General features: G+C 37.6%; 2 long non-coding RNA genes across 5 annotated transcripts in view; one reads left to right on the top strand and one right to left on the bottom strand.

Annotated features, from left to right (window-relative positions):
• The window catches only part of LOC110477204 (uncharacterized), a 118,002-nt gene that overhangs the window by 106,484 nt on the left and 2,562 nt on the right, over positions 1–8,956 (top strand). For all 3 annotated transcript variants that reach the window (XR_013340101.2, XR_014955697.1, XR_013340103.2), the window contains 2 exons: positions 125–202; positions 1,565–1,634. This is a non-coding gene — a long non-coding RNA (uncharacterized LOC110477204). The remainder of the gene's footprint in view (positions 1–124; positions 203–1,564; positions 1,635–8,956) is intronic.
• LOC146767366 (uncharacterized) overlaps positions 6,647–8,956 on the bottom strand; it is a 4,233-nt gene continuing 1,923 nt past the window's right edge. For both annotated transcript variants that reach the window (XR_014955698.1, XR_014955699.1), the window contains one exon: positions 6,647–7,363. This is a non-coding gene — a long non-coding RNA (uncharacterized LOC146767366). The remainder of the gene's footprint in view (positions 7,364–8,956) is intronic.

The following is an 8,956-nucleotide window of genomic DNA, read 5'->3' as shown; positions in this document are numbered from 1 at the left end:
GTATGAATAAATGTCAAATATGTACTGGATTGTTCTGGAGCAGTCCAAAAGTCTAAGAATAAGTAAGCTCTCCAGATTTCAAGGAAATAGTGTCTGAACAGAATATCTTTCCTTATATTCATAGAATCATAGAAAGATTTGGACTGGAAGACGTCTTCTCAAAGATAATTGAGTCGAAGCTCACATCATCTAGTCCAACAAGGTAGGCTTTGCAGAAATCTCTGCAATAGACTCACTAGTATTTAACTGAAGGGTCTTTTTTGCCCCTTGGAAGTGTTTGGTGTTGGCAGCTGTTGGAAACAGGATACTGAACAAGATAATATGTGTTTCTGTGTTCCCTTTTCAAAAGCAAAAAAAAAAAAAAAAAAGAGAGAGTTCAAGGGAGTGGGTGTGACATTCAAATGAGTGTGATGTACCTGTGCCAGTAATAAATTGCTTTTACTATGTACTGCATAATAAAGTAACACAGAAGAAATTGCTTGGACTCTTCTGAATGTGTAGGTCTGTTAAATGCAATTATTATATTCAATGAAAGTAAACAATTTAAAGTGATTTGATTTTGAAGGACATGAGAATAGTAATGAGTTACTAACCATAAAGTTAATTTTCACTATCTGCCTGCTTAAGTAATATATTTGACAAGATTGTTCGGTTGTGTATCTTTTCTAAAATTAAAACCACAGCATGAAACCACATCATTAACTGACACAGAGAAAAATAAAATAGCTCACTATCAAATAATATTATGCTAGCTAAAAAATATGGAATAACAAACAATTTCTGCAAAATCCATAGGCAGAACTCTTTATGGTCATCAACTAAAAAAACCCTAAAACAATATCAAATCTAATATTAAACATTGTGTTTTCTTATTTAGTCTAATGTGAGAAGGATAGATGCACCTGCAAAGAGCAAACCAAGTGAAGCTTAATAACAACTGAATGCACTTCTGTAATTAAATAAATATTAATAACTAACAGTCGAGAAAGTCCCAGAGAATTACAACAGTCTGATGTTTGGCTCTGCTACTTTTGTTTTTATAATGATTCCAGTTAATTAGGGACAATATTGACATAAAAATTTTAAGTGACAGTGGTGCTATTTCAGGACTAAAACATTTTCCTTGGTCACCCACATTTATGCATTCACAGTTCTATCTGACAAAACCTTGCCTTGAGTCTTGGACATGCCATCATCTACAGATTATTTTCTGTTCTGACGTTTCAGCCACAGATGTAAGTCCCTGTGCCTCTCCCACCCTTGTAGCTATATAGTGATTTTGTCTGACCACAGAGGATTAAAACTAGGTTAAAATTCACTGCAGCAGGTATACTGTTTCTGATTTGAAACAAAGTTTTCACTTCTGCAAAACTATTGTCTGTTCTCTTTGGATTTTACATATTTAATGGAAAAACCGCAAGAAATACATTAAGAAACATAAAAATAATTTGTCATTCATCATACCTTGAGCAAGATAATTGTATGTTTAGTGCAGTGTTTTGTTCATTTTAATAAGACATATGCCTACTGCTTATGTTTTTTTTTTTATTTTATTGTTATACAGTACTGCATTATTACATCTGACATGAAGGTTATGGAAGTCAGCACTAAACTTTCAAGGTTTTTCCCTGAAGGTAGGTCTCAACATAGCTTCTATGGTTTGAAAACAGCTGTCTTCTTGCCCTTGGGGATCACTAGTAAGGAACTGTAGGACTCAGAACTGGAAATACTTCCCCTCTGCAGTCACATGGCAAATACATGAAATCAGAGCACAACCATTTCATGTCAGCTGAAGTTTTCCCTGCTTACTTTAAAAGTTTAAATGTTTTGTCAAGAAGCCAGTTTTGTCAGTGTAAGGAAGTTTAGAAGTGTCTGAGTAAGATTGCTGAGGCATCTGCACTACAGCTGTTCTGTCCCCAGCTCCCCTTCTTCTTCAGTTCCACAAGACTCCATTTCAGTCTATGAATCTGAATCTGGTTTCAAAATTTTTCTCTCTCCATTCATTTAAGTGTCTAAACTTCTAAACCATACAAATCCATCAATGTTAGTCAGTCCCTTCCAGATATGCCACAAAGAAACATTTGAAGATGCTTATCTTATTTGAAGAAAAATCCTGAAGTTACATATTTTAAAAACAATATTAATCATTTAAGGACATGCAGTTTTATCCTGCTTTGAACAATGTTGAGGAAATCCATTTCTCTCACAATCCACCACCTCTCTGTTATTCCTCACAGTCTTTGCCAAGGTAGAATAACAATAAAAGTTTGCTTTAAGAGACAAGGAAAATAAATCTAGAAATAAACACTAGATTCTTGAATGTTTAAGAATTTGGGTTACATTTTTATAGAAAGACTCTCCTTCTAATATGCAAAAATCTGAGCTGATAATACTTTGACAGAATTTTAAATTGCCTGCTTTATATGATGACCAGACACTGAATTTATAATATATTTATACTGTCAACTTGAATCTGTGGACTTTTGTCAGGATGCAAGGGAAGAGGAAATTCCTGAAGAAATCCTTTCATATACTGCGTGCTTTTAATCTTCTCTGTCATCTTTTACTCTCACCACATTGCTCTTTTATCACCTGCTCTGATCTTAATCAGAATGACTGGGTCATCCTTTTTTATAAGCTTGCTAGATTATTTATTTTTCAAGGTCATCTGTGAATTTACTTTAATAATCAATTATAAATTGGATGATATTTTAATATTCTACCCTTTCCCTGAGCTTTAGTCTAGAAGTTATTAGAGACAAAAAGAAATGCAAAGTGCATTTTAGGAAGCAAGATGATGAAAGTCATTACCCAATATGTTTATAATTTCTCCTGCCCTCACCCTTAGCTTTCCCACTGAGTTCAAAGGCAGTTGAGGGAAATTCAGCATCTTCCAGAAACAGTGCTTTAGTCCTTTAGCTAATATATCTGCCTATGATCTCTGGAGAAATCTGTTTATATTGGTATTTGAGACACTTGGCATTTAGAATTCTGTTCTGTTGCAATGCATTTCTACTAAGGCAACAGATATTCTCTGTCTCCTTTCTCTCTGATGATGCCTTTTAATTTTTTTAATTAAAAAGCAGTATTTTCCTCCACTTTACTTTTAAAAGAATTTGCAACAGTTTAGGAAACTGGTCTGGGACCATCACCCAGCAATAAACTTTTAGATACCTGCAGAAACTTTGCTTCAAAGGACACAGATTGCTAGGACCAGCTGCATAAGGGTTGCAGATCTATAGGTTAAAGCTTTCACAGCCATTTCATCCAACTACAACATGTGCTCTTAAACAACTTTCAACATGACCATGCTAAAGCAATGATTTCACCCTGAATGACTCTTTGGTTTGCTTTCTAAGCATAGAAAGCAAGGTATGGTTTCTCTCTGACACCTCACAAACCATCAGTACAGCTGCCTTTGGTCTCAACAGGTTTGTGAATTATTCACAGTCCTTTTAAAGATTATGAAAAAACTATACAGCAATTATGTTTTTTCAACTTAAAAGACAAATAGAATGACAACTGGATAACACGGTTGCAACAGAATGTATTCCTCAAGGGGAATACTATTGTTTGCCCATAAGGATTCTGCTAAGGGTTTCAGACTGTGCTAAGGAAAGAGGAGATAACCAAAAATGTTTATGGTGCTATCAGTACATCAGTACACCCAACCTATAAAGTCAAAAGAAAGACACAGAAGTAAAATTTGCTCCATATGCATCAGTATTTTGAGGAAAGAGTGAGTTTTGTTTGGATCAGGACAGGCCTGACTCATGATTTTGATGTGGAACTCTGTAAAATTCTGGAGTTTGCTGGGCTTTTGCTCCAAGCCACAAACAGGAGATAACAGCTGCTTAGTGTTTTAACTTTGTATTCACAAGAATTGTGAACAAAGAACAAAAGAAACAGCTTATATGATGAATCTTTGTTCTTGCTCTGTTTATGACTTTTGATTTCATTGTCATTCAGTCCTGCCAAGGGCTGATACACATAAAATCAAGACAATAAATGCAACCCTTGTCTGTCTCCTCTCTTTATAGTTTATTTTTGAAGGTATAAACCAAGCAGATAGCTCTAGAAAAATAACTGCATGCTTTTTTCAGCTGAACTTATCACAGGTAACTGCAGTGCATAGTGCTCCACACTCATCCAGCATCATCAGGCAGATAACTGCAGGAATGAGAATTAGGGTCAATTTCCTACCTAGACATAGGCGGGACATCCTGAGACTATCCAATTTAAGAATTATGACATTAGGGCAATGGAGCAGAAGAGACTTAGGTTATCATCAATAACCAGAATGTATAGATAGGGTTTTTAAATGCTTAAAATCTGCATATGCACCTAGTCTGAAGATAATAAGACAGTTGCCTGTTACTCTATCCTGTTACTCTATACAGCCATATAAAATCTTTTATCTAAAGAACAGACATCAGACTTAGTGTCAGGCAAGCTGGAACACTAAAGCTCCAGTAATTTCAGTAACCTACTTCTGTGTCACTGGATAATAGCCACTTTTCATTTCTGATGTGGATAGTAACAAGAAAATGTCAATTTAAGAGATTTTTTTTTTCAGATGCATTCTTCTAAAATAAAAATGCTTCTTTCTTTTTTTTTTTTTTTTTTTTTAAGGATATTTTGACATTTCTATTTCAATGTCTTTTCCAGAAACCATTAATTATACTTTCCAATATGCCCCAGATGGCAATCAAGACTTTCTGAATCTAGTGTTAAAATTCCCACTGTTTTTAATGGGCGTAAGGATTTTCTTTTCCATGTATGTATATTTACACATGTGTTCTTAAGGCCACACACTTAGATAGACCACTTTAATTCAGTGTTCAAGTATTGTTTTTCCAGAATCCCTGCTCACTCAGCCCCTTACCCTGCTTGTCAGACACACATGGTTGTTAAGTGGCACAGACTACATGCATGGAGACCCTGCGAATTCAGACAGAGGATGTATTGCTTATGTACACTAAGCATAACTGTAGAGGCCCAGAGAAGTTCCTTCCCCTTAAGGGTGGGTCATCACAATATTCTAGAAACCACACCCTGGAGTACAAACTGGGGTCAAATAAGTCACCTTAGAGAATATGGTACTATAGCAAAAGATCGGTACTTGGCTCCAAAATGGTTTTCTTCATTCAGGCTTTAGAATGAAGACATTTCACCCATGCCTGCACTCTTTGAATTCACTTAATGTCATCACTGGAACCATAAAATTTTACTCATGGAAAGTTTTTTTGTATGCTTGACTGTTTGAGATGTATTATACACTGCATGTAGACCCTTGACACAGCAATGGGCTTCCCACCCTCTCAGCTGTGCCTAACAGAAGAACCATGAAGTGAGCAGTCTGTGCCAGGCACAGCTGCAGCCACAAACAGGTTTACTAGTGACCACTGCAATGACCAGGACATCTGGATGTGACAGGGGTATTACCAGCACCCCTGAATTTGTAGCAGCCCCTGAGCTGTTCACGCCCAGGCAGTGAGCAAAAGTGAGGATGTGCATGGAGGTTGGTAACACCTCAGATCAACTCAAATTCAGGATTCCTGTAAGTCCATCTGCAAAACCTTAGCTTGCAAACATAGGGACTGGGACAGGGTATGCTGAGATGTGACATATCTTGCAGATGCTCCAGTGCTCTCACAGCTCCAAAATCCACTTCCATCAGCCTCCTTCATATCTTTTGCCCAGAACTCTGGAGCACAGAGATAGATCTAGAATGGCAAACTGCCTCTCTTGGGGATTTTCCTCCTGAGCAGACAGTGCACTACTGGTCCCAGTCACATAAAGGGTAATTCTGAATACTCTGAATGCCTCTCTCTTCTCTCTCTCATTCTCTCTCTTTACCTATTACTGGAATGACAGAAATCAAAGTGAAGACTTGGCTGGGAGGATGCATTTTTAGTCTGTTTGAGGTTTTTGCACAAGAGGTGTCTATCAGTAATGCAGCTGTGTTCTCTCGGACGTGTTATTTGAGGGTCTGCACACGCACACAATGTACTGAAAAATAACTTATTTTTACTTTCTAATGTGATGAAGAAGCCATAAATCTGTAGAAACTTACATCACAAGCTTAGTGAGCCCCAGAATATCAAAAAAAGAGGATCACGTACATTTATTTTGCTGTCCCATTTTCAGCATTTTGTGAATTAGGGCTACAAGTTTCACATTGGCATTCAGGAGGTCATTTGTCACACACAGAGAAATAAATTAGAGGGAACATTAATGGTGACAAGCATACAAGGCTACTGAACAGCAGAAGCATTTAAATCCTGTTGGGAATGAGAAGAACAGCTTCACAGACCTCTGGTCCAGTTGTCGTAAATCCAGCATATCAGCAAAGAATGCATTCAAGCACACCTCTGAACTGTCATTGCATAGCTTCATGTATTTATACGTGTAACTATACAAATCTAAAGGTCTACATAAAGTCTACTTTTCAAGGAAGGGTGTTTCATGTAATATTTGCTTGGCCTAGAAAGAAGTAATTTAATTTTTTTAAGATTCCTTAAACCTGTTTATTTTTTTTTCCTGAGAAACTAAAAATCTAGTGACTGTTAAAGACTTGTGTTTATGGCATAGTCCCTTCACATTAAAAACAAAAAGAAAAAAACAAGAGAAAAAACCTTGTGTATGTTGCATGGCGAATTATAATTAAACTAGGAAGTTAATCTTTACAGTGTCAGAAGGACAGGATAAATTCTCTCTGTAGTGACTAATACAACCAGTTTGGCAAGAGGATTCAGAGTCTGAAGGTTTATCTTCTCTCTCCTTTGCTTCTCTCCCACCAAAGGAGTCTGGCAAAATCAAAAGCACCAACCCATCTCCATTCCTGTTTCACTGCTATCTGTTCTGAGCAGTGACTTGAAGTCACAATTACTTGTGACTTCACAGTATCTTGGGAATCTTTGGAAATCTTTGCTAGAATATAGTGTTGAAATTTTAGCTGAGATTAAGTACGTTAATTTCCTTAAGTTTTCTTATGCTGACATCGAAATTCTTCATTTTTTTCCCTTTAATATTTAAATGCTGAAGAATACAAATCTCTCTTTTTGTACCCTGGTGCAAATCATGGGAAAGACTAAAACCAATACATTTAAAAGTAGATAATTCTCACTGGTTTTACAGCAGCAACATTGCCATCTTGGTCCTGATATAGCAAGAGACTAACACAGAACATTTCAGCAAAAGCACTGTTTCTCTAGATATTTCTGTGAGAGCTCTTTCCTTTGGAATGCAAATTCAATATTGCAGACAGGCCTCAATTTATTATTGACTTCAAAGGGACAATCTCTGTCAAGTGTCTCATGTTCCCAGCTTGTTTGAAGATGGAGACGTACTGACGCCCTTCCTGTCAGGAAAGAAGGAAGGAAAAGAGGTTTGTTTAGTCCAAATCCCCACTGGTTGCTTTCCAATACATCAGAAAACTTGTATGTAGTGAGTCTCTCTAAATAAGAAAAAGGAAAAAAGTCAGACAGCTCAGTGATTAATATGCTTACTTGAATGTCAGAGATGTATGTTCAAATCGTTCTGTCAGACTGTGGAGTAGGGATGTGAAGCAAAACTCTGTGCTTGAGGAAAAGATCAGTCAATCTTAGTTGGGTTTCTGCATCTGTCTCTCATGACAATTTTTTTTTCCAGTGGATATAAAATACAGAAATAATCACTGAAGCAGAAGTAACTCTGCTTTGTCATGGAAAATGCCTTAACCTCCAGGCTACAGGATTTCCTTTCCCTGTCCTTTTGTGATCTGACTGCATTTTGTGCAAGGCTTTATGCATTAGGCAAATTAAGCTGATTTTATTCATCTGAGATCAAAGAATAAGCATAATACAGAAGTGACAATTCTTGTCAAATGTAAAGTCAAGCTGCACACGTGTCTAATGGAAAAATGTAAAGTAATTTACAGGAAGGAAAATCAGTGTGTTCGGGAGGTGCTTCTATAGGGTTAAGTCATAGCATAGCAGAGGCTTTGAAGACTCTTTAATTGGAAGTGGCAGCATGATGCCTAAAATCCTTTATGAATCCAGTTGGACACTGTCAGGGTAAAATATGAAGGCCAGTCAGAAAATACATCAGGTGGAAATTCAGTGTGGAGCATATCCATTGACTTCAATCCTTTCCCCCACCCCTCCACGTGAGGGCACAGGTGCAGTCCAGTGAACCTGTCACCTCATCCTTATACAGCCTCCTTGTACCTGACCTCTCCTTCCAGAAGTGTGTTTGGCACACCCAGACTGCCCTGAGGGATCAGGCATAAGCAGAACGTGCTCTGCCAAGTAAGAACACCTTATTTGTAGCTGACACATAGGAAATATTGTTCTTGGGTTGTTTATGCTTTATTCCCTGTGGCATCTGCTAATATATTCTTGGTCTGACTCTTATCTCTTACTGACACACATCAGAAGCACTTCTAAACCTCTGGGCGGAGAAGGGTTTGGCATTTCTAGTTCAGATCAATATCACATCAGCAGAGATGAGTCAAACATTTGCAGCTCTCATTCCTGTATTATTTATTCACATTCAATTGTCTCTCACCTCTTATTGACCTTTTCTATTCAACTAATATGAAACCAAGGCCCTTTGAACCCAAGTGCCAAGTGGTGCAGCCGGATTGCAGGCTGTCTATTGTCCTGAGTAATGGGCAGCTACAGCAACAGCAAGCAACATTCACCACTCGTTCATGCCTTACCTGGGAAAATACTGCTGAATGTAAACCAACCCCCCGGGGGAACTTGGCCTGTTGGTGAAGCTCATCGATTAAATCAGATTCCCTAACCTCTCCCCCCAATTACAGGGTGTCTGATGAGCACCAAGCACAAATTACTGTCACTGTTTTCATACCACATAGAAGTAGACAAAGTTATGATGGCTGAATCTGAAGCAAGCAGAGCAGTGATGACAGTCCCTTCCTTCATGGGCAGTACCTGAACCCTGGTGATCT

This window comes from Lonchura striata, chromosome 5, assembly GCF_050655825.1.
Source record: "Lonchura striata isolate lonStrDom1 chromosome 5, ASM5065582v1, whole genome shotgun sequence".
Lineage (NCBI taxonomy): Eukaryota > Metazoa > Chordata > Aves > Passeriformes > Estrildidae > Lonchura > Lonchura striata.
Note: the sequence above shows the minus strand (reverse complement) of the source record. Positions and strands in the feature narration are given on the sequence as shown.